The sequence below is a fragment of the Chiloscyllium punctatum genome, chromosome 2 (genome assembly GCF_047496795.1).
Source record: "Chiloscyllium punctatum isolate Juve2018m chromosome 2, sChiPun1.3, whole genome shotgun sequence".
In the NCBI taxonomy this organism is placed as follows: Eukaryota; Metazoa; Chordata; class Chondrichthyes; order Orectolobiformes; family Hemiscylliidae; genus Chiloscyllium; species Chiloscyllium punctatum.
In genome coordinates, this window is record NC_092740.1 from 115,298,392 (window position 1) to 115,325,164 (window position 26,773).

General features: G+C 39.5%; 1 protein-coding gene across 3 annotated transcripts in view; it reads right to left on the reverse strand.

Annotated features, from left to right (window-relative positions):
- LOC140487980 (tyrosine-protein kinase JAK2-like) overlaps positions 1-26,773 on the reverse strand; it is a 295,730-nt gene that overhangs the window by 232,411 nt on the left and 36,546 nt on the right. For 2 of the 3 annotated variants that reach the window (XM_072587490.1, XM_072587479.1), the window contains exon 1: positions 18,540-18,994. The exons of the other annotated variant lie outside the window; for it this stretch is intronic. The gene's annotated coding sequence lies outside the window, so the exon portion shown is untranslated. Of the gene's footprint in view, positions 1-18,539; positions 18,995-26,773 lie in introns of those variants that run through there. 3 annotated transcript variants of the gene reach the window in all.

Genomic DNA, 26,773 nt, shown 5'->3' on the forward strand with positions numbered 1-26,773 from the left:
ACTCAGTTGAAGGATAAGGACAGGTCATTAAGGCCGGCCTGCCAGTGATGCTCACATTCCATTGAAACAAAAAAGAAAACAATAATATTGACAGTTCTACACCTCAAAAGTACTTCAGCTTTAAATGATCTTGGGATATCTGATGGTCATGACAGTTTTTCTTTCTTTCAAAATCTGGAGTCACTTTAAAACTGCCTGTTCCCATAGAATTATGCCACACCTCAGGAAATAGAGAATCATCGACGAGGCTACAGTTTTTTACTTTGCTTTTTATTGCAACACACTGTTGAAAGCAGCAACAAATGATAACTGCCGATTATCAGTTTCAAGAGTGAACACGGCCATATGTTGGAAACTCCCCAGAACAAAAGGGAAGCCAAAAGGAAGTTGAATTATGCTATATAAGCAATGCGTTGACATACACAGTGTTAGGCTAAAGTTAAGCACCCAAGGTCAACACTCCAGCATAACACACAAATAATTTAGCAATTTAAAGGCACAGACTTTCCTTCAATCATCTTCACATGCAAATTGAAAACAAACATCAAAAACAAGTTTTATCTCTGCATGTCTGTTAGGACTCTTCAAACTGACTAGCAAGGCAGATATTTTGCTTGCTGAATCATCTGTACATAAGGAGCAGAAGTAGGCCATTCAGCTCAACAAAACAGCTCTGTTTAATACAATCATAGCTGAACTGATTGAGACTCTAACAGCATAAGTTTTGATTGAATCTACTTTCCTAGTCAACCTGTACAGAGAGGTTATCACACAAGTGGAATTTGAACCCCAGGCCTCCCTGTCCAGAGATAGGGACATGACAGCTGCACCATAAGAGGGCCCCTACAACAGCACTTTCTTTCTTGTCCCCCCAAACCCTAGACTCTCTTGTCAATTAAAACTCCCTTGAATATAATATTTTCAATCACCCAACCTCCAGCACTTTCTGAAGTATATAATTCCAAAGAGTATTGAACCATTGGGAGAATGAATTCTTCCACATCCATCCTAAATAAGAGATCCTTTGTCTTTACACGCTGCAACCTAGTTCTCATTTCCCTGACAAGAATATTCAGCTATTCTGCATCTACCTTTCAAGCTCCCTCAGGAATTTAACGTTTTTGTTAAACAAAAAAGGAGCTCCATTGGGTACGGGCCTAACTTGCTCAAACCACAGGGGTGGATCCAACCATCAGACAACCTTTTTATCTCTGGCATCAACTTACTGAACCTCTTTAAACTGTCTCAGATGCAAATGTAACTTCTTGTAATCAAGTCTAAAGACTGTACACAGAACTCCAATTGTAGATTCCAATGTCCTGTACAGTTAATGTGAAATTTCTTCATTTTTAATCTTCCAGTCCCTTGCAATAAATGCCAATCTGTTTGCCTTCCTATACCTGCATGCTAACATTTTGTGAATCAGGTAGACGAGCATCCAAATCTGCAGTCTCTCTCATATCTGAATGCCATTTTCCTGTTTTCCACTTTAGCAGGAAGAATCTTACATTTCCCACATTACACACCACCTATGTTCTGCCCAAGAATTTCATCTATTGATACCTCTTTGTGACAAGGACTTTTTAAAAAGTCTATGATATATTAGCCTACGAATTTTTGTCAGAAATTTAGCTTCTATACAGATGGCTCCCATTCATATAGATCATCAACAGTTGAAGTTTGTGCACCTATCCCGGTGTCATTTTACCATTTACACAGTTTATCAACTGGAAAATAACCTATTTGTCCATACTCTATTTGCTGTTAGTTGATAAATCCTTTATCCCTTTAAAAATAACATCAAACAGAAGCTTTTATTTTGTGCTTTGACCTTTATGTGGCCCCTTATCAAGTGACTTTTGGAAATCTACATACACTAAATCTATGGGCTCCCTTTCATCCAGCTTGCTTGTTACATGCATAAGGAACCTTAGTTAAATTTGTCAAACACAATTTAGTTTTTAGAAGACCATGTAGAGTCCACTTGTTTATACTAAGGTTTTCAAAATATTCCATTATAATTTTCTTAATAATGAATTCTAGTGTTTTCCTAATGGTAGTTGTTACACTAACTGACTTATAATTTCCAATTTTCTGTCTCCAATCTTTCTTAAACAAGGGAAATTTCCAATTTTTCAATTAGTTGGGACCTTTCCAGAATCTGGACAATTGTGGAAGGCCATCGGGTAGACAGAACTAGTCAACCTTTAATTCACATAAGTTAGAGATTCCTGGTAAAAGTTACCCAACTGAAAAGAATCTTTTAAAAGAGAGAGAGTTACCTCAGATTACAACAGAATTTGACCAGATGGGCCAATTGGCTGAGAAGTAGCAGACTGAGTTTAATTCAGATAAATGCGAGGTGCTGCATTTGGGGAAAGCAAATCTTAGCAGGGCTTATACACTTAATGGTAAGGTCCTAGGGAATGTTGCTGAACAAAGAGACCTTGGAGTGCAGGTTCATAGCTCCTTGAAAGTGGAGTCACAGGTAGATAGGATAGTGAAGAAGGCATTTGGTATGCTTTCCTTTATTGGTCAGAGTATTGAGTACAGGAGTTGGGAGGAATGTTGCGGCTGTACAGGACATTGGTTAGGCCACTGTTGGAATATTGCATACAATTCTGGTCTCCTTCTTATCGGAAAGATGTTGTGAAACTTGAAAGGGTTCAGAAAAGATTTACAAGGATGTTGCCAGGGTTGGAGGATTTGAGCTATTGGGAGAGGCTGGGGCTGTTTTCCCTGGAGCATTGGAGGCTGAGGGGAGACGTTATAGAGGTTTACAAAATTATGAGGGGCATGGATAGGGTAAATAGGCAAAGTCTTTTCCCTTGGGTCAGGGAGTCCAGAACTAGAGGGCAGAAGTTTAAGGTGAGAGACCTACGGGACAACTTTTTCCACACAGAGGGTGGTACGTGTATGGAATGAGCTGCCAAAGGCTGTGGTGGAGGCTGGAACAATTGCAACATTTAAGAGGCATTTGGATGGGTATATGAATAGGAAGGGTTTGGAGGTACATGGGCTGGGTGCTGGCAGGTGGGACTAGATTGGGTTGGGATATCTGGTCGGCATGGACGGATTGGACTGAAGGATTTGTTTCCACGTTGTACATCTCTAGGACTTGACAGCCTATGACGTGTCAAACAGCCCCCTCTAGGGGCAGCAATGGTCTCGTGATATTATCGCTAGACTGTTTATCCGAGACGAGCGTGTAGTGCTGGAAAAGCACAGCAGGTCCGGCAGCAACCGAGGAGCAGGAGAATCAATGTTTGGGCAAAAGCCCTTCATTGGAATGAAGCTTGTGAGCCGAGGGGGTGGAGATATAAATGGGAGGGGGTGGGGCAAGCAGGAAGGTAGCTGAGAGTACAACAGGTGGATGGAGGTGTGTGAGTAATGATGATAGATTGGAGCGGATTTGTGGGAAGGAAGATGGACAGGTAGAACAGGTTATGAGGGCAGTGCAGAGTTAGAAGGTTGGATCTGGGATGGGGGAGGGGGGGGAAGGGGAAGCAAGTAAACTGGTGAAATCCACATTGATTCTGTGTGGTAGGAGGGTCCCAAGGCACTTAATCCAGAGACCCAGGTAACGTTCAGGGGACTTAAGTTCACCACTGTAGATGGTGCAATTTGAACTCGTAAAACCTGGAAATAAGAGTCTAATGATAACCACGAACCCATTGTCAGAAAAACCCATCTAGTTGATTTATGAACTTCAGGAAAGGGATCTACCATCTTTGCTCAGTCTGGCCAACATATGACTCCAGACCCACTCTTAGCTGCCCCTCTGGGCAATTAAAGATGGGCAATAAATTTGGCTTGGCCAGTGACGCCCTCATCCCATGAATAAAAGAAAAGCCCTGTTCCTTTGCACTGTCCAAAAACTTAGTGGAATTAGTATCCTCAGATTTTTGTTGATGGTGTGGATGTGATGGGCTGACTAGCCTCCTTCTGTGCAGTAATATCAAAAACTCTGAACAATTAAATCCAATGGCATATGGAACAAGTGGGAAAGTATTAACATTCCAATCCTTCCTCAGAAAGGAAAGATATTACGATTACAAACTTTACAAGAAAAAGAATTGAACAGAGGCAAAAAAAAAGGTGAGGAAGACATATCACATACACAAGAAAAATGACTGGAGAACATAAGCTAATTAACTCTCAGAAATGACAGTGCAGGACAAAATGAGGAAGGATGAGAGAAAATATAAAACATGCACTCCATGATACTCAGAAGTGTAAATTGGTACTGTAGGCTACAAAACGTGTGCATTCTAGCGTGGATATACCAAAGCTTTCAAGGATGAACAGGGAGGAAGGAGAGTCATATCAGACTCAAAACTTTGCCCACTCCAGATGTTGTTATCAGTTTCTCAGCATTTTCTGTTTCTAATCAGAGAGGCATTCGGTGTTTAGGATGGCTTTCACCATCTGTACATGGCCACTAAGCTGGTTTGTACACCTAACACTGACCATTTTCTGCTAGCAGACTCAAAGACTACTTTTCCAAATCTTCCTACATCCCCCTTCTTCACCTGAGATAGCCTGCTTTATTTTCTGAGTCACAAATTGATCTTATTTTTCTCACCATATCGTCTGACTTGTGCTTTTTGTAAATTTGTTCATAAGTCCTGGATGTTGCTCGTAAGACCAGCAGTTTCTGCCAATTTTAATTGGCCTGGAGAAGGTGACAGTGATTGCCTTCCTGAACCCATGCAGTTCTAGGGATATTGGGACTCCCACAATGCTGTAAGGGACAGATTTCAGGATTTTGACTTCGCAACAAAGGATCAAAGTTCAAAGTCAGGACAGCGAGTTGATGGGGGCCAACTTGTAGGTGATGCTGCTCTGAGGTATCTACTGCCCTTTTACTCTTGGAGGTGGTTACTAAAATGTCTGTACATTAACTTCTGTTCTTCATTTTGCAGTCATTCCTTTTCTTTTGTGCTTACCTGATTCTACCCTTCATCTGTTCTCGAAAGATGTTTATGTGTAGTGTCTCTCAATCATGATAAAAGAATTGCCCTCTGTGCTCTCCTTTCACTTTTCAGGACAGCTGTATATTCAAGTTGTTTCTAATGGCCAGATTGATTCACCAGTAAGCTAAATTATACATGAGCAGAAACAATGAAACAAAACAAAAAATGTTGACTGCAGAAGTCTATAAAACCAATATAGATTAAATCAGTCCACAGGGTGTTTAATTGGCAGTTCTCAGAACACTTCTTAAGCAGTCATGTGATCAACACGATACCTTGATAACATGAACACTGCGCTGGGTCCTGACATGATAATTGATCATTGATGATATGTTGGTCTTAACAACGCATGTTATTCTGAGCAATTACATGGGTGAAAACCTAGACTAATATTAAAAGTCTGAACTTGAATATTTGACTGCATTTGAACAAGTAGAATAGAACTGCTATGCCAGAAGAAATATGCCAGTTATTAACACTGAAGTAAAGTTCTGGATTTCACAGTTGGCACAAAGGATCAGTGTCCACTCACTGTTCATTACATTTGCAGCTGCTTGACAAGACTTTTCATGGGTCATTGAGTGACAACTTATGGTCATCAGAAATCCTTTTAGTGTGGAAATGTCTCCAGGGATCTGCAACACAGTGTTTCTCTTCAGCAAATCAAATTGAAGAATGCTGAGAGTTTAAGTATAATGGGAGTACTGTAAAGTCTTGTACAGAAAGTGAAATAAAAAGAGAAAATAGTTGGGACCCAAGAGGGGCCTGCCAGAAAGAATGTTTAAACAAATAAAATCTAACAGTAATTAAGCTCCAAAAGAATGAGATGCCATATTTGTATTTACACCACTGTCAAAAAATGAGTTAGTGTGCTATTGACGGTCATACTCACAGCAAAGAAACAGTCTATTTAACCAGCAGACAGAAGCTATTTGAACCACATCTCTATGAATACTCCAGGGCTACGTCTTGAGGGAGGCACTTAAGCTTGGTGTAGCTGCACCAAGGCACAGTGGGAAAAAGCCACTTTCTGAGGTCCTTCTACCGAAGTTATCGGATGCTCCCAGTGCTTCAATGCATGATCTCTCCACCCTTCAGGCACTCTGCCTGTATTCCTGATGAAGGGCTTTTGCCCGAAACATCGATTTTACTGCTCCTCGGATGCTGCCTGAACTGCTGTGCTTTTCCAGCACCACTCTAATCTAAACTCTGGTTTCCAGCATCTGCAGTCAGTCATTGTATTTATATGCAGGGTAAAAACAGTCTTGTTCAAGTAAGAGATGCCTTTGATTTGTTTGTTGGATAGTCAAACTCCAATATTTGTTTTCTTCATATGTTACTGCACAGAACCAGTGATTTTTTTATGAATACAGTATATTTTGAAATTAAAAATAAACTATGAATACATCAAACAGAACTATAGTTGAAACTGAAAAGCATCCCAATTAATCAGGATTATTTCTTCAGAAAATGTACCAAATAGAGAATGATTCCTTAATACAAATCATGTGTGGGAAGTCAATCATTGTTACTTAAAGCATTGCAGTTGCCAGTCATGACTGATCATACACTTATCTGCATTCAGATCAGAACTTGTGTTATCACCGCATATGGCTATAGCCAACAGGTGTACAAGTGCTGGATGCCAATACTCAAATAAACCCTATGAAAGGAAATAACTTAGTAAGATAGCCAAAGAGGGAAATTTCAATTGCTCCTTAGGGTTTCTTGATTTTCAAAGCAAACAGGATTGTTTTGTTATAATTAAAATAATTTACAAACTTCAACTTAACATGCCATGATTATTTGATAACTAAACAAATAATTCCATACTGTTACACAGGTATCAATGCCTAATGAACTGGAAAGATAAGGGTTTGGCGAAGCTTGTGGCGGAGCAGGCCAAAATCAGATAGCTACCTCCCAAATTTGTTGTTTGACAGCACACATGCAGCCACTAAGAACTGTTACCCCTTTACTCCATGCAAATTATTGCAAAGAATGCAAGAGCTAGGAACAGGAGTAGGCAATTCAATCCCTCGAGCCTGCTCCACTGTTAAATGCAATCATGGTCAATCTCATCTCAGCCTCAACTCCACTTTCCTGTCCCCTCTCCATAACCCTTCAACCCATTACTAATTACAAATCTATTTCCTCAAATTTACTCAATGTCCAAGCATCTACCATATTGTAGGATAGTAAATACCAGTTTCACATACCTTTGAAAAGTAGTAATTGCTTCTCATGTGTTTTAAATCTGTTATCCGTTATCCTAAAAATATGACCTATCATTCGAGATTTCACTACAGGGATGCACCCGCTGTAGGGTCTACTTTGTCAATCTTCTTTAATATCAGATACTTCAATTAGATTACCTATTAATACTTCTAAAGTCCAGAGAGAGCAAGGAAGAGCATTTTTGACCTAATTGTCTCTTCACACAAAGCACAGCAAGTTCAATTCTGCCATTTACTGCCTCGGTTTATCCTCAAGTACCAGCAGCTGCAATGGAACCCATCATTAATTGTGCTATCCAGCAGCACACAGACAGTAATAAACTTCTCATTAACGGCCAGTTTGGGTACCACCAGCACCACTTGACTGCAAGCCTCATTACAGCATTACATTCCTGATGAAGGGCCCCAGCCCAAAACGTCTATTCTCCTGCTCCTCAGATGCTGCCTGACCTGCTGTGCTTTTCCAGCAACACTCTCAACTCATTACAGCTTTGGCCTAAGCATGGAAAACAAGCAGAATTCCATATCTGAGGAAAAACAGCTGCCCTTGGCAATGCAGCATAATTTGACTGTGTATGACATCCTGAAACCCCACCACCTCAGGAAATCAGGGGCAATGCCTCCAATAGCTAGAAAATAAGATGTTGGTGGTTGTTGGAAGCCATATCATTTCAGCCCCCGTACATCATGATAGGAGATCCTTAGCGTAGTGTGCTAGATCCAACCATTTTCACTTATTTCAGTGACCTTACCTCAAACATTCAAAAAAGGTCAGAAATGGGGATGCTCAATTGCTGATGCTCCATTCCACTCAACTCCTCAGATAATAAATCAATCCACAGCTGCATGCTAGACCGTAACAACATTCAGGTTTGGGCTTAAAAGAGATAAGTAACATCTTCAATGCTAGGCAATGATAATCTCCAACAAAAGAGTATCTATTTCCCTTCTGTTCAAATTAAATGCCATTAACACCATTGATTCGTCACCAACAACATCCTGGGAGTCGACACTGACTTGTAACAACTGAATAGTTCCATGAATGCTGTTGCAGAATACACCTAGGGGGCTGGGTATGCTACAACACCTCCCCCCACCCCCCAAAGAAAAAGCCTTTCCATCTACTAAACAAAAAGTTAAAAAAATCATGAATATGATAAACAGCTTAATATCTTTTATTCATCTGGAGGAGTGTAATTCCAACTCAAAAAAAACTAGACTCATCTCAAACAATGTTGACTTTTGAGTCATGTGCTGTTAAACATTAGATTCTAGCCCATTGTTTTGCATTCAGCACATATTAAATACAGTCTAATCTGCCTATCAGCTGTAATAAATGTGCCATAACTGAGCACTATCTGGTAACATGTATTCTTGAGCCACTGGTAAGTGGAAGATTTGAAAGTAACAAGTACAGTAGCTCAACTTGCTGGAGTTCAGTCTGAAAGAGAGCTACAATCAGCACTTTCAGGCATTTAAACAACACAACCACACACAGCTTGTTTAAACTGATGCCTGCAATACAGCAGATAGTTAAAGTGGCCAACCGAAAGCTTAAAAGACCATTATCTATAAACAACCGTACACTGTCAAACAGTGTATTATGTTGGAAAACCAAAACTCATGTTCAGCAAACATTCAATTCCCATCGGTACCATAATATATTGACCGTTGCTTATTATGGGCAAAATCAGGTTTGTGGTAACCTTTCTTTACAAGTTTAGATCTATGAAGAAACTTTGAAGCTTCCGTATCAGGTTAGTTTTTTTTTCATTAAGTACACAATATTACTTTAATTATAATTTATCAACGGAGATTCCCTCGAAGTGTATGCTCCTTGCATTAAGATATTTATTATGTCGGCAGATTATTTGATATCTGACTCCATTTGAGCAGGAACCTTTTGTTAAGGGCCTGAATTTTTTTCTCTTAAATGATTCACAGAACATGGGCATCACTAGTTGGATCTGTGTTTACTTCTAGGCAGTTGAAGTTGCGTATTTGGAAGGTATTGTTGAAGAGGCTTTAGTGACCTGGTGCAGTGAATCTTGTAGGTAGTTCCATTTTGCATTCATTCTGAGGTTGAGGATAGTGGTCTTTTAAGCTTTCGGTTGGTCACTTTCTGAACTAGCTGCTGTATTGCAGGCATCAGTTTAAACAAGCTGTGTGTGGTTGTGTTGTTTAAATGCCTGAAAGTGCCGATTGTAGCTCTCTTTCAGACTGGACTCCAGCAAGTTGAGCTACTGTACTTGTTACTTTCAAATCTTCCACTTACAAGTGGCTCAAGAATACATGTTACCAGATAGCGCTCAGTTATGGCACATTTATTACAGCTGATAGGCAGATTAGACTGTATTTAATATGTGCTGAATGCAAAACAATGGGCTAGAATCTAATGACTAAAACAAAAGCTATTTCTGCTTGAGATAAATGGAAATGTCTGATCTGATACACCTCATACTAATGATCCATAATTCTAACTCTGAACTTTAGTCCCTGCTGATATAACTGATCTCCAAAGGAAGGTAGAGAAGGCATATCCAGGATTCCTGTTCCCGAACACTAGCCTCCAACCTCCCCTCCATTGGCATACAAGAAACAAAATTTAAATCAAAGACCCAAAAAAATTGTTTAGCTTTAAAGCTTGCAGAATTTCAGGTCAAATTAATTGAAATTTTAAAACTTCAGCTTTAAAATTTCACTCTTAAAAGAAGCACACTAGTGCCTAATGGTCACTTGATCAAGGCTCTTTACCTCGATTTTCCACTTTAATTTGAGGCGCAATCACGAGATTGAGAATAACTTAAACCCAGATATCAGCAACAAAAAAAAAATGACCGTGATTTAATTCCAAATTCTGCACTGCATTTCCCGTGCCCCCTACTGCCAGGTAACTCCAAGCCATTATCATAGCTTCCAGAAAAAAAAACTTCAGAACACTCAAACATTGGGGAGAACATTTATAAAAAAGGTTTTTTTCAGGATCATTTAACAAGATTTGTGGCTTTATGGAGAACTTACACTCTTCTGTTCTTTGCACAAAATAATTCTACAAGATTTCCTGAACCTATCACACAAAAAGACAAAAGATCCAGAATGTCCTAGTTCTGCAAGTTTCCAGAACAGCATATCCATATTTTCAGTTTCTAGCCATGGACATCACATGGAATTGCACCTTTATTAATGCTGCAGACTTTCCTGGAAACTCTGTGTTGCTCCACTAATATCCTTGTGGAAACTGTGCAAAACTGATAACAGCTATAACCTATGTTCCCTCCAACAATCATGTGACTGGGTTTGTGCCACTTGGCAGTCACATTAAGCTTTGAACATGGCCATGCACATGTGGGTTTCAAAAAGGGAAATGCATGGTAGTTCTATTTCTGGGGCACTGCCGTGCAATGATCAATGCAACTTAGAGGAAACAATGGTGCCTAGTTAAGACAATAGCAATCTCAAATTCCTTGGATTTCCATCAGTTTCCCCATCATGGCAACTTTGACAAAATGGTAGCACATCTGTAATGCATTGAAATCCATTATAGGATGTTTCTAAAAAGGACATAGGTACAATCAATTCAGAGGGTTAAAGCTCAAAACTGCTCTTCCATGTTACTAGGTTCAGTGTATAAGACAGAGTACGGAATGTTTCCCATGCTTTTGATTTTAGAGAATGCGAGGTAAATACAGTTAGGACCACTTTCAAGTCGAATGCTTTTGGTGTGCTGACTAAAACCTTGTGTGTGCTTGCAATGTGCAGAGACCAAAGGCCCAAATTTCACTCAACATTGGACACAGGTCCTCAACTGACTAGGTCTGGCATGTTGAAGGTACCTATCAAGTCTACTGAAGCAGACCTTCACTGCCTCCTCAATTAGTTTTGCCAGCAGCATACCTAACCAACTTTATAGCTGGGGAGAAAATTTAAAATCCTTGGAAAGTGGGAATGGCAAAGTCTCAGAACATTTCAATTAAAAATAGTGATATTATAAATTGTTTAAGGCTTCAAAAGACCTGGTAAGCATTTTGCAAACTGTGGCTAGACTCACTGCCAAGTTGGCTTTGAAACAAATCTCATTAAATCGCTAACTTCTGACCACAATAAAACAAAATTTCCAGCACATATTTTATGAATAATCTTCAGTTAAGTAACACAATTCTTTCCCTCATTATAATACAGTGAAGAAAAATGACCAATGGCAGCAGGTTCCATAAATCGTGATGGCTATGAATGAGATGAATACACTAATCACATTTATTTTCTCAAAGTCAACAATATCTGGATTTGTATTCCATTTACTACTGTGCGTGCCTTTGTGGCAGCCATGAAATTTGTTCATATAGACTCATGTTGTTCTAACAGTTTTCCTTAATATGGACAATTATTGCACAGGCACAGGGTAGAATACCATTTATGCTTCATAAACAAATCCTGAATCTTTTGATTTGCAATTTATTACTAATATTAAAAGGTCTTAAGGATTGGGTAAAAAGCATTTCCCATTATTTCTGATTGCAAAGTCGATTCATCCATTTTACCAAGCTATTTTTACATGACTTACATGTAATGATTGGGAAATAGAAATTCTGTACTTGAACTGAAAAGAATTGTCAACTCCCCAGTGACTCATGTTTTCCAGTACATGGTTAGGTTATACAGATGAAGGATTTTTCAGCTTTTATCTTTGATTTGTGCCATACCAATAGATGTGGTGGTGGTGGTGGTGGCATAACAAATGGTCTTAACAACTGAGAATTAAATGACAAAATATTGGGCATGGTTTCCATTCGTAGACATATTCAGTAATCTGGGCTGATATTCCAGTATGTTACTGAGGGATTACTGGATTGGCACTGCAGTCTTTCAGATGAAACATTAATGTCAGGCACAAGTAAAAAGATTTCCAAGACAGTATGTGGACAAAATAGCCTAGGAGTTATCCCACTGTAACACGGCCCAATACTTATCCCACAATCATGAGATCATGAAGTAATTATTGCATAGCAGCAGCTTGTGATGTGCAAATTGGCTGTTTTGTTTACGACAATGTAGTCACTGTTGAAACATAACATACTCCATTTACTGTGAAGTGCTTTGAAATGTTTGGGGGTTGTGAATGGCACTTCATAAATTCAAATCTCAATTTTTCTTTGTTTTACGTAACATCAGTGAAAATTCACTATTTTTCAGCATGTATGTGTGTCTGAGAAGAATCAAAGACAACCAATGATCTTGTAAAATCTGGGTTCACTGGTCCACCTGAGTGGTGAAGCAAGACATATTCAAAGCCCTCAGTGTGATGCTTCCCTGCTGAGTTCGGCCACCGAAATTGGTTGCCAAATTTTACTTGCTATTTCAGGAATAAGACACAGCCGTGGCACACTACTGAACAGGGAAATAACACCGTCAAGGCAGCAAATAGAGGAAAAAGAAAGCTGGTGTAAAAAAAAGTACACACAGTCTCCAATGGGGTTAAAATTGGCACTGTATTTACTTTTTTTCCTAAACTGAACCACCGCAGTATAAATTATTTTCTAATTTATGCAAATATTATACTCTAGAAAAACGAATAGAACATCACACGCCAGCATATAATGTTTAACTTTGTATATAACAAGCATACTACCTAATTTATAGGAGTCTTGTGATGCAGTGGTAGTCTCCCTTTTGCTGAGCCAGGAGGCCTCAGTTCCAGTCCTACCTGCTCCAGAGGTAGGTCATAACACAGCTGAACAAGTTGATTAAATATATCCACAACTACATTCAGAGTTGAGCTTCCTCTGTTCAGTTGTTTCCTCTATTCAGAAGTTTCTACCACACCTTTTATTTTCTCACATGAACCACCCTTCAAAGTTCTAATAATATGATTATGCATCACGGGCCACCATGCATTGGGAGCAGCAACAGAGCTCATTTCATGGAGCTATTTTTCCTGACTAAACACATTTTCTGTTGGGCCAGACCTACTTTCTCTCAAAGTCATCTACATCTGTTGCAGTCGCTCCATACCAGAACTTGTGAATTTTTTCCCCACAAGTTGAATTTTTTTCATGTATGTTCAAGAATTGTTTTCATTGGCAATGGTTACTGGATGTCTGGTGTGCCTTCATAATCTCCCATGCTTCCATTTTCATAAAGAGGAAATAAGCAATCGGAATAGGAATCAGCCTATTTCTCCATAAAATCAATAAGGTCATGGCCAATTAGATTACTCTAGTGTCTCCCCTACGAACTGCTTTGATATTCAAAAATCTGAAAAATTAATTCTTTATAAAAGGTATTCAATGACTCAGCCTCCACTGCACTCTCGGGAACAGAATTTCAAAGATTAATGACCCTTACACAAAATATACCCCCTATTTTTGTCTCAACTAGGAGAGCACTTACTTTGAAACTTTCTCTCATCTGAACAGCAATGTAGCTCTCTCTCATGCTCAGCATTATCAGATTATCTTCTGCTACTCATAATATGACCAACAGTTTCACCATAGCCAAAGCCCCCTGCCTGTTGTAAAAAGAGAATTCTGATCTGGGATACGCTTGTTTAGTCTTCCACTGCAGTTACCTCCACCAGCACTGTTGCATCTAAATATGGTAAATAATAACCTGTCCATCTACCTGCTTTTTGATCATTCAAGACCCTAAATACTTATCCTTGAACACAAAGCAGATGACCATTTTGCCAAACACCTGCCTTCCATTCTCAAGTGCGACTGTCCACTTGACAGGTCTCCATTTTAACTTCCTGTTCCATCCCACTGAGACCTCACTAGATTTAGTTTCCCAGACTGTTCCAACCAGGAACAACACACTTTTAGTCTGCTGGGGATTTTGAACTCCAATTTTAAGGGTCCCTTGAAGTAAATTCTGATCTCAGGTGTAATTAATACACATATGACCTCATAAACCACCCTAATTTCACAACTTTCACATTTTGTATCCCTGCATGGCTCTACTCAACACTTTATAACCATTTACATGCACTTTCATCCTTTTCATTTATTCTATGGTCACATTTTTGACAGATCACTTTGTCCTTCAACCCTATTAAATGACACATCTTTACAATGTCAGTCTGTCTAAAGCTAAAATGCACTTATTTTCTTTGCCAGAGTCTTTGGATAACTTAAAATGTCCATTATTTTCTGTTTCTCTTTTAGAATGTCAGCATTTGCAGTGTTATAAAAGTGTTTATCCAGACACAATTCAGAGTTAGACCCTTGAAGCTATCAGACAGACAGTCTTTAACTCCTTCAATCTTGGGTTGGTATCAAAACAGCCATTGCACCCCAATTTTATCACGCAAGTTTCAAATTTCAAAAAAGTATCTCTGGAATTCATGTTAAATCTTTCATACATCAACAACTCTTACATTTCCAGAACACCTCACAGAGATTATCAAAACTCCTTCAATAGCTTTACAATGGAAAGTAGAGACTTCACTCTTGTAGCTGAAACACTGGAGACTGACTGCTTGCATTATCAAACTACTGTCAAGCTAAGAATCTGGTTGTAGTCTCGATTTTAGTCAAGTACTAATTTTTAAATAAACAGCTTAATTATCCTATTATAGTAAGGTTCTTCTCAAATTGCATAATACACAAACATCGACTATTAGAAGTAAAATCCTTGAAATTCACAACAGGAAAAGTCTGTGCCAAATATCTTTAAACAGAAACATATTCCTCCACAAATTAAATGCAATTTGACAAAAAAAAACTCCACTGACTACAGTTTTTCACAATGACACCTTGCTGAACAATCTGTAAACGTAATAATTCAGCTAATAATTAAAAAGGTACTTCTGCAAAAAGTTGCACTATTGAAAATAATTGCAGGCTCTAGAGTTCTGTTTACAACAGAAGAAAGTTGAGATAGTTGATACTGCTTCTGAAATTTTATTTTTTCTTGGTGAGTACAGAGGAAAGCAATACATTTCACTTTCCTGAACGTAGCTTTGTGTTCAATAATCTGGCATTCACAAGAATGTAAATGGAATACATTCTAATTTTGTTCATTCAAAAGCATGTGGGGCTTTGTTGACCATCCCTATTTGCCATTGAGAAGATGGTGATAAGCTTTCTGGAACCGCTGCAGTCCTTGGGGTGTAGACCTATTCTGCAGTTGGGAAGAAGGATCCACGATTTTGATCCAAAACAGTAAAGGAACAGTGATTGCATCCCACGTCAGAATGTTTTGTGGCTTGGAGGGAAATATGCAAATAGTGATATTTACTGATCTGCTGCTCATGTCCTTCTAGGTAGTACAGTTTGGAACCTGGGCAAATTACAGAAATGTCTCTCGTCAAAAGGTACACATTTCTGCAGGTGAAATGAGTGAACATTGGAACTCTACTACTGTCAATGAAGCAAGCTATTTTGTCTTGAATGATATTAAAATAGCTGCACTCATCCAGACAAGTGGAGAGTACTCAATCACATTTGTGAACTGGGTCTGGTGGAGTACAGGAATTGGGGAGACAGGAAGGGAATTACTCATCACAGAAATTCCAATCCATTAAGCTGCTCTTATTATTACAGTATAGCTTATCTAAATCAGCTCTTGGTCAACGGTAAATCCCAGGATATTAATAAAGTGGAATTTAGTGACAGTAACACAATAGAATGTCAATTCTCATTTGCTGAAAATGGTTAGTGCCCGATACTTGTCTGGCACAAAATATTACTTGCCATTTATCAGTCCACTCCTGCCTATTATCCAGGTCTTACTACCTATGGACACAGACTGCTTCAGTCACTGTGAATGGTGCTGAACATTGTGCGATGATCTTGTGACTCAGCGGTAGCATCTCTACCTCTGTGCTAGATCAGCCTGGCTCAAGTTCCACTATAGAATATGATGTTCAGAGAGCTTTGTCAGAACAAATACAAACAGACAGTTCGATTTTGTTTACAAAGTGCCTTGGTTCCTGTCTCACTGACTATCTTTGATCAGAATAGACATTATAATCAATAAATAGCACATAGTTGTATGATTAAACAGTTGATTTCCATTTAACTACTTTATCATAATTAAGTTGGTTCTACGATGTAATTCAGAAAAATTCATTTTACATTCTTCCCTATAAAAATGTTGCAAATCGAGGTGAAGTCCTAATCTCACAGGGCTTTAGTTATATTGTATGGCTTGGATTCATTCTAAAGTATTTTTTATACAGAAACGTAACATGTGCAGCAAAAACTGCTGATAAAGTCTTATCAGAGAAGTTTCAGCTGTCAATTTTCAGTAGAACATGTTGTGCCAGCCAGATCAAAAACCTACAGGATACAGTCACTGTAGTTGACTACATTCCAGGTTTATGGACTAACTCAGTGTAGGGTGCCACGAACTGCATATTCTGCAACCCTTATCTTTTGATGAAAGGTATGTTTAATTGAAGTGGCTCAAATTTTGATTTGTTCTACAGTCAACAAAAATTGCAGTCCGCTGCAAAAATCCTAGTGGATATTGATGAAACACCACAATCACGTTCAACAATCCAAACAGGTAATTGCTTTTAATTTGCACAGGTTTCTTTTTTTTTCCCTGGAAAAAGGTAATAATAAGTATTTGCAGTGCAATTTTTATGTCAATTGGAACCAGCATTTGCTGATAATCCACTGCTAGGATTCACATTCCCTCAAACCAAAAGGTTTTGACTTGTGAAATTTTAACAGGGGAACATCGATTGGCATAATAATTGATGTTCTTAATGTAGTATGTTGTTATTTTAAAACATTCATTTGACTACAAGATGGATTTTTTTGTACAAATACAACTTCCAAGAAACATGAAAAATTTTATCAGAATCACTAAAATTAGCAGAAGTACCACATGCACTTGATTTTTAGGTTCAGGGGAATTTATGGATAGGATAAGACACCAGAAGGTAAAGTTCCACATGGTTATATTCAGTTTAATAGCTCGTATTACTTGTCTCTTATCCTCAGTCCACCACAATAAAGTGAAATATGGAACTTATAAATTGGCACATGGTAAACCACTTGGATCAGAGATCACCAAATGGCTGCCAACAGTATTTCTGTCCTTTGTATGCAATCAGCACGCAATGCAGGGGAGATTCACCACAGTGACATTAGGCATGACTGACTTCAGTTAACTGGACAGAAGCTTAGACTGTTCTATTCAGAACATGATGGTTAACTGATGAAGCAATTAAGGTCTTCTGTTCTGCAGGTGGTAGGCGACAAAGAGTTCAATATAGCAAATACAACTGTATCCTCCAGGCGGATGAGTTAGTAGCCAAAAATTACAGACTTAAAAGTTAATTGCCATGACCTATGAGAGATGAAGATAATATTTCCCCACCCCCCCCCCTTACATTTTGAAAAGGTCCACCCGACAAAATGGTATAAGATAAACCCACAAAAACCTACAGGATATATGTTTGAAAGTGCTTGGGTTCCATGGGCTTAGGGAAAAGAGCAGAGGTGCAGGACTAACTCGTTCTTTCAAAGGTGTGGCACAGGTGATGGGACAAAAGGCCTCTTCATGGTCACACACTAATCTGATGGATATAAATAAAAAAACATTCCTTTTGGTTTTAGACAACCATTAATAGCTTTTGCAAGTTAGAAGAGAGTCCTAAGAAGGCAGAATATTTGGAGAGGTTCCTGAGGTGAACCTCCAGTTAAAAAATGCTTGTAAAACAAAATCACTGCTGTACCCAGTCCAGGCCCTAAGATCCAGCCACGGTTTTGTTTTTCAGAACTCAACGTTTTCACTTCTCCCTGGAAAATCCCCTTGGAAAATCCCCCTCAAAATACACTCAGCTGAACACAACCCCAGAGGAGTGATGACAGAAGGACTAATGCCATTTACAGTTAAATCTTTCAAATAGTGGAGATCAAATCTGAATGCTATGGGAAGCATTACAAAAAAAAATCCGAACCATACCTCCGCCACAATTACCCTGACTTCATGAGAAACCACAGATCCAACTGGGCACTCAACCCAAATACGTACAAGGTGATAGCGCAACACTTGAAACTAAAGTTATGTTGCAAAATGCCAGTTCATTGTAATAACAATAAAAATAAAATGAAGCATCGCGATCACTCCAAATACAAACTAGCGCTGGTTAGAATCAAGTATGCTGGTATTTTGAATAAAAGTGGACATTTCCACATTTGAAGTTTGAGATGAAAATGTCGGAGAAGGCCTCGCTGGTGAAACCATCCAGTCCAGTAAAACCTACACTATCTGGTTAGAAGAACACACAAATAAGATGAGGCTTGAGTCTTATTACCCAAAGCAGTTCAATGTGTGGGAAAGGAGTAACAGTAATTGGAAAGCCAACACTTACTGGGTCACTGCTGATCACTTCGTACTGCCTCCACACCGCTTTCAGAGTTAAATGTCACACAACAACACAAAAATATAAAGGCGAAGCTGCGTCCGTCTCAGGGAAGGGAATCAAGATACTTATATGCGACTTTATTTCCTGGTTATACAGCCGCTGCTCGCGATGGGGGGGCTTCTTCACTTGACTCGGTACAAAACTCGGATTGGGGCGGAAGCCGCAAACGAACAGGGCAGAAAGTCAGAGACATTTGCTGCAACTTCACCCTTTCTGCTCTCTTCCCCCCCTTCACTCCAACCCTGGTCAAATTTGCTGCTTCCTCCAAGGCATAAACCCACAAAAGTTTACAATTAAACCAGAGAGGAGAGAGAAAACAAAACCGATTCTCCTTCACCCGGAACTAGTCTGCAAAACAGCAGACGGATCAATGGTTGGTGTCTGTCTCGCTTCCAGTTCCATAGCCTATTGCAAAGCACAATCCCCACATTATATCCTCACCCAGCAGATGTCAGAGCAGCACGGTGTCAACAATTGGTGAAGTGCACTCAGTTACCGAGCTGTACAATGACAGCACACAGACACCCGTTGTTGGCGTCAATGCAAGCAATACAATAACAAAGTAGATGATCAGGGCAGTTCACAGAACGCAGTTGAGCAAGTTAAAGTCTTTGTATACTATAATCTTTCAAGATTTTTTTTTGTTTCCTTCATGTGTTCTTGGGATATGGTTGACAGCCTTAAAATTGTATTCCTAATTCATCTGAGAAATTGGAAGTTGCTAATCACTTAATGAACTTCTGTAGTTCTGGTGGTCCTCCAATAATGGTGTTAGGTAAGGAATTCCAGGACAGTGACAAATCATCAATTATAAATGAATGGTGATATATGTCCACAGCACTGTGGTGATTTCCAGAATTTGGAGGTAATGATGCTGTTCTTCTTGTCAGTAGCAGACAAGTCCTGCTGAGTTATTTCAGTAAATTACAATAATGCATCCCATCTACCACAGCATGGTGGACTTCTACTTGCCCTTCTAAGGATGACCAATAAATGTAAGTTTGGCTGGTTACAAACTCACTCCGAAAACAGATTAAAAAATCATAAGGGAATCTTGTTACACTAATTCAGCAAACAGGGTGATGTTGAGTATTTATCCAATTTCCTTTGGAAGGCTACAATTGAATCAGTATCCACTAGTTAGTGAAGCTGCACATTCCAAAAACAAACCACTTGTTGTATTTTTAAAAAACATAAGTACTTTTGCATCTGTTACAAATCATCTTAAATGTTAACCCTCTGGTTGCTGACTCTTCAGCAAGTGGAACCAATTTACTGACTTATTTTGTCTACACTTCATAATTTTAAACATCTGACTCCAGCTTCTTTGGTCAAAGCATAAAACTACAATCCCCCATTCTCAGAGAATTTGAATAAACTTTTTCTGTTTGCTGATCGGCAAAAAATTCCTAAAATATGATGCCCAGGATTGAACACAATACTCCAACTGGTGCTGAGCTAAGAATTTAGAGAAATTTTTAAGCTCTTTTACTTTATACCTCTATTTAGGAATACAAGGCTTCCTGATATTAATATTCCTACCATGTTTGTCTCTCAACACGGTAAATATAACTAGTCAAATTTATTGCCATCTTTAAACCTCAACTAGAAGAAATTCAGATTATTAGAGGAACTTAGTCAACTTTACTAGCAATGATATGTCATCTCCGCCACCTGCATCCTGCCCAGGAGCTTTCAAACCAGGAAAATTATCTTAAGGTAGAAGAGATCTCCAGGTTTACCAATATCAGCACTTCAAATCCTAATTTAAGAAGTCTAAGATATTGTAGTCCAGATGCAGGGACAGGAGGAAATAAATGAGTTTACAACTTCCTTACACTTGCTTTTGCACATGTATTTCAAGCATCACTTCAAAATTACATGATACTTATATTCATGTAAGTTACAGGTAACTATTTGAAATAATTAATTTAGAGGGCTACAGAGAATGGGACTGGCTGGGTAGCTCTTTTGGGAGCTGGTACAGACACAATGGGTCAAGTGGCCTCCTCCTATCCTGTAAAATTCTATGAATGTATGAAAATAATGAATATTATGTCATAAAATATCAAATATATTTATAATATAGCTGTTTTTCTTTAATTTTGGGCAATGTTTAAATTCACCTGAATTAAATAACTGTTGGAGGTTACATCAAGCATGTTCAAAGAAAACTATATTCACAATTCAGTATAATTTATTTGTATTGTCTTTGTCTCAATTTATCAAAAGGTGGAATTATATTGGAATTCAACACTTTAACTTCTTTAAAGATGGCTGCTTGCTTACTTACTCTCTATTTTTATAAGTGTGATGGTATATAATTTGTCTTTGTAGTAGTTTAAATAGGCTTTCATTGCCACTTGTTTATCTACATATGCAAGTGTTATCATTTTGTTTACACCGTTGCTTCATGAACTCTTAAGGTTCAATTAGTTCTCCCATCTAGCTTCTGTTACAGATGTTTGGCTACCCTCCAAGTCCCTAAAGTTCCAGTGCTTTTTTGTATAGCATTTCTTATAGTTTTATGGCAGCATGGTGGCTAGCACTGATGCCTTACAGCACCAGGGACCCAGGTTTGATTCCAGCGTGGGTAACTGTCTGTTTGCACATTCTCCTGTGTGTGTGGGTTTCCTGATTTCCTCCCACAGTCAAAGATGTGCAGGTTCGGTGGACTGACAATGCTAACTTGCCCATAGTGTCCAGAGATGTGCAGGCCAAATGGTTAAGCTATGGGAAATGCAGAGTGATAAGGTAGGGGAGTGGGTCTTCTTGGGATGCTCTTCAGAGTGTCGGTGCGGACTTGATGACCTGTTTCCCCACTAGAGATTCTATGATTCTTGGCACCTATTCAAATAGTGTATATAATATATTTTATTAAAACTCATTCTTTTTATCTAATTAACATCTTATTTTATTTTCAATGTATTGGCCAAATTTGTCATTACCTTCAAAGCATAATCTTTACAAACCAACTTATCTTGCTATCTTCAAAGATTTCAGCACATATTATACACATTGATGCAGCCAACCTGATGAGCAGTTCCAGTATTTTCTTTCAGCATTAATAACTATTTAAGTGTTAAGTAGCACTGTGGTGTCTAATGGTGTCACCACCTCTCCATTGTCTCTGTCCTGGATGCTGCCACCCTTCTGATATCTACCAAATATTCTTATATCCTTACATATTCCTACTAGCAACCATACAGTGGTTGATGTGGCCACACCACACTATCCAGCCCCTCCACCAGTCTTGGTCTCTATCACTACCTGAAAATGTATGTTCCGTACCCCTACATTGAATGTGAGAAGTGTAAGGTGTGGAAAATATTGAATAGAATATTGTGGTGAGTGTCTGTGAGGAATGGGTAGGAGTTGTCAATTAATTGAAGGTAACAGTGGTAGCTGCTCAGATGAGAATGTGAGGATATAACTTAGAGTCATAGAGATGTACAGTACGGAAACAGATCCTTCGGTCCAAATCGTCCATCCCGACCAGATATCCCAACTCAACCTAGTCCCACCTGCAAACACCTGGCCCATACCCCTCCAAGCCCTTCCTATTCATATACCCATCCAGATGCCTTTTAAAGGTTGCCATTGTACCAGCCTTTATCACTTTCTCTGGCACCTCATTCCATACACCTACCACGCTCTGCGTGTAAAAGTTGCCCCTTAGGTCTCTTTTATGTCTTTACCCTCTCACCCTAAACCTATGCCCTCTAGTTCTGGACTCCTCGACCCCAGGGAAAATACTTTGTCTATTTATCCTATCCATGCCTCTCATGTTTTTATAAACCTCTATAAGGTCAACCCTCAGCCTCCGACGCTCCAGGGAAATCATCCCTAGCCTATTCAAGCTCTCCCTATAGCTCAAATCCTCCAACTCTGGCAACATGCTTGCAAATCTTTTCTTGAGAGAGAGTAATGAGTGGAAGCAACGTGGCAATATTCAGGATTATTCAGGGTATCAGAATGTGGGCATTATTAGCTGACAGTGTCATGTCATTCATTTTTTCTGCACTCATTAGATGATAACTATTGTAGTTCTGCATCCAGATGTGAGTGATCATAGTGCAGATGTTCACCTCTTCAGTTGTCTCCACATATTGGTTTGATTTGGTGGGTAGCCTACTCCTTTCCCATACACAGGAGACAGAATTGCTCTTCCGGTCCTCACCACTTCCAGCATCTCTTCCAGGGAAGGAAAGGAGAACCAGGCATCTGCTTTCCCACATCTTCCCAATTATTATTCTTAGCATTGAAGTGTACAGCCAAACTGAATCTTGTTGGGCATCTTTTAAGAAGAGCATCTTCCATTCATGGAATTAGTTATTTTAAAGTGCAATAAATATTCTATGATTTGTTGGGGAAACCCCAATAAGTTAAAAGTTAATACAGTGGTGGAGTTAAAGACTCACTGAAACACATAGGTTCATGACATATTGCCAGACTCACTCCTTTGCTGCAAGGGAGTGGTGGGAAGAACTAAATCTTTACCCTTTGTCTCATTCTTCCAAATATATCGACTGGACTGTTGACTGATTACAAGAGATGTTTGTCAAAATCCTGGAATTCCCTCCCTAATCGCATTGTGGATTTAGCTACAGCACATGGACTACAGAGGTTCAAGACTGCAGCTCATCACCACTTTCACAAGTGCAACTAAGAATGGGATAGTAAATGTTGGTCCAGCCAGTGATGTCCACATTTATTGTGAATGGATGAACAAAAAAGTTACTGAGTTCAGTCTGTTGCCCAACAAAAATTCTCCTGCAAACTAGTTTCAGCTCACTTGCTGAATGCTCAATGTGGAAAGAAATACTTCCTGATCTCTATTCTAACAATAGCCTATGCTTACAAATTATTTTTTAAAAAGTGAAACACAACAGGGAAATTCATATATTGCTGATTAGCTGCTAAGTAGGAAAGGGGAGAAAAGTTAAGTAATGTGACAAGTACAAGCCAAAGCCAAGACCTTTGAATGTAGAGGTAGGCATGGTAAGATTATGGAATTTAGTAAGAGCATTGCAAAAAGGAGGATGTGGCATTTGCCATCAGTAACAAACTCAACCCTGTTTCCTCTCATCTTCCTTCCTTCTTGTTTTAAAAGAGTTCCATTTTATTTATCTTCTACAACTCACTTAGTGAAGCATTGTTTGAGACAATACTGAGGACGAAGAGATATCGTTTGTAAGCCAATCCTCAAAATGCTTTCCTCTGGAACCTGTGTAAGCCTCACTACTATCCTCTGCATCACCTCTGATTCTTAACAATATTTTAGTTTATGGAATTTTGGAAATCAAAGGAATACCACCTTCTGGTAAACGTTAGGAAATCCATACTTCTATCAGCATAGTATATTTTACAATCCCTGCATGGTATCTGTCGTGGCTGTGTCAACATGAACAATCTGGAGATATCTTTGGTGGATCAATTGACACTCATCTTTCTTAATAGTCTTAGTCTAAGTTACTGATATCAAATGGGGAAGGATGTCTGCACAGAGCCTTTGGCAGAAGTGAGGCTCAATTCTTACAAACAGAATAGGTTTAGTAGATAATCTTAAGAACTTGTTACATTAAATCCAAGTTCCATAAGAGACCTTTTTATGTTCGCAGGCTATACTTAAGGGTAGGCACATACTACTGTTAAATACATAAATACAGTAGACTAGAATATTTATTCAAAAAAATATACTGGTTAGTCCTCCCAGGACCAATTATTTTGTACCTGATAGGTAAAGCCCAGAGTTGAAAATGTGTTGCTGGAAAAGCGCAGCAGGTCAGGCAGCATCCAAGGAGCAGGAAAATCGACGTTTCGGGCATGAGCCCTTCTTCAGGAATGAGGAAAGTGTCCCCAGCAGGCTAAGATAAAAGGTAGGGAGGAGGGACTTGGGGGAAGGGGCGTTGTAAATGCGATAGGTAGAAGGAGGTCAAGGTGAGGGCGATAGGCCAGAGTGGGTGTGGGGGCGGAGAGGTCAGGAAGAAGTTGCAGGTTAGGAAGGCGGTGCTGAGTTTGAGGGATTTGACTGAGACAGGGTGGGGGGAGAGGAAATGAGGAAACTGGAGAAATCCGAGTTCATCCCTTGTGGTTGGAGGGTTCCTAGGCGGAAGATGAGGCGCTCTTCCTCCAACCGTCATGTTGCTATAGTCTGGTGATGGAGGAGTCCAAGGACTTGCATGTCCTTGGTGGAATGGGAGGGGGAGTTGAAGTGTTGAGCCACAGGGTGGTTGGGTTGGTTGGTCCGGGTGTCCCAGAGGTGTTCTCTGAAACGTTCCGCAAGTAGGTGGCTTGTCTCCCCAATATAGAGGAGGCCACATTGGGTGCAGCGCCTACATTGTCACCTTTTCAGGTGCTATATGCCTTAATCAACATACTCTGGATGCAGTTTGTTCAAGACACTGCACATTTCAGCATGACCACAGAGGATTCTAACCCCAAAAAATTGACAATAAGATACAAATTCCTATGTTCTGGATAAGAACTTTAGAGACTGCAATAGATCAGAATGTAAAGGGTATAATTAAGACAACAATTGAGATTCTGTTTTAAACTTAATGAATTGAATTGTATTTGTGATTTGAGTCTCACATTGCTTGCTTTGTCTTTATTTAAGGTTATTGATCGTGTTGAAGTTGTGAAACATGTCAACTATTTTGTGAAAGATTATATAGTTTATAGATTACAATGTTTTGAAACAGCTGATCAATGTCTTGTTATTATTCTAAAATAGTGTGCTATGGTGGTGGGAGGAACTTTTGAGCAGATGGATGACATATGGGAAATGAATAAGGAAGCAAAGTCTGTGAAAACAAATAAAACAATGTCTAAATATGCTTGTGCTAAGTGCTGTTGTTAGGAGAACAAGAAGGGTTTGCACATTGAAAAATTGTCAGAGTCTTAAGGATAAACAATAATTTGAAGTGGAAAGAATATGCTGAGGGGCAAAATTGCTGGCATTTACTGATGTAAATTATAAACAAAATTAATTCTGCAGGACTCCATTTGTTCATGTAAATTCAATAAGGTTCATGTAAAGATAACAAAAGAAGTGATGAGAAAACCCATTTCCAGGCTCTGACCTCCATTTAGTATTCCATAGAGAGAAAATGAGTTCAGCTTATTAGATACTACGGACGGATTTACCTTTTTGAAGTTACTGTATGGTGTTGAGCATGTTGGCTGTCATCATGTTCGCCATTGACCAGGACATGTTATCTTATGCAATTATCTGCTTTTCAGCCTATTAGCTATGCAAGCGTAATGGTTGCATGAGATACTCAATAAATTGGGGAAGTGATTCAGAAGATCTTGCTTTTATTGGAATATTCCTGCATCGAAGGTTCTGGTGCCATCTTGAACCTAGACGTCCGACTCGGAAGTAAGGACACTACCACGCAGTTCCTCCATATTACTGTGTATGCTGAGAGGACAGATCCTTGCCACCTCAAACTCAGAGGCGTTTGGAGGCATTACTATTGTGAGATTCCTTGAAACCTGATTATCGTCCTTCCCATATTCATAGGTTATCATAGCCTCATGAAGCTTCATGAGCTTAACTTGACCACGATGTCCCATAGGAGAAAGTGAGGACTGCAGATGCTGGAGATCAGAGCTTAAAAATGTGTTGCTGGAAAAGTGCAGCAGGTCAGGCAACATCAAAGGAACAGGAGAATCGATGTTTCGGGCATAAGCCCTTCTTCAGGAATGAGGAGGGTGTGCCAAGCAGGCTAAGATAAAAGATAGGGAGGAGGGACTTGGGGGAGGGGTGCTGGAAGGAGGTGGAAGGAGGTTAAGGTGAGGGTGAAAGGCCGGAGAGTGGGTGGGGGTGGAGAGGTCGGGAAGAAGATTGCAGGTCAAGAAGGTGGTGCTGAGTCTGAGGGCTGGAACTGAGAAAAGGTGGAGAAGGGGAAATGAGAAAGCTGGAGAAATCTGCATTCATCCCTTGTGGTTGGAGGGTTCCTAGGCGGAAGATGAGGCGCTCTTCCTCCAGGCGTCATGTTGCCATGGTCTGGCGATGGAGGAGGCCAAGGACGTGCATGTTGTTGATGGAGTGGGAGGGGGAATTAAAGTGTTCAGCCACGGGGCGGTTGGGTTGGTTGGTCCGGGTGTCCCAGAGGTGTTCTCTGAAAAGTTCCGCAAGTAGGCGGCCTGTCTCCCCAATGTATAAGAGGCCA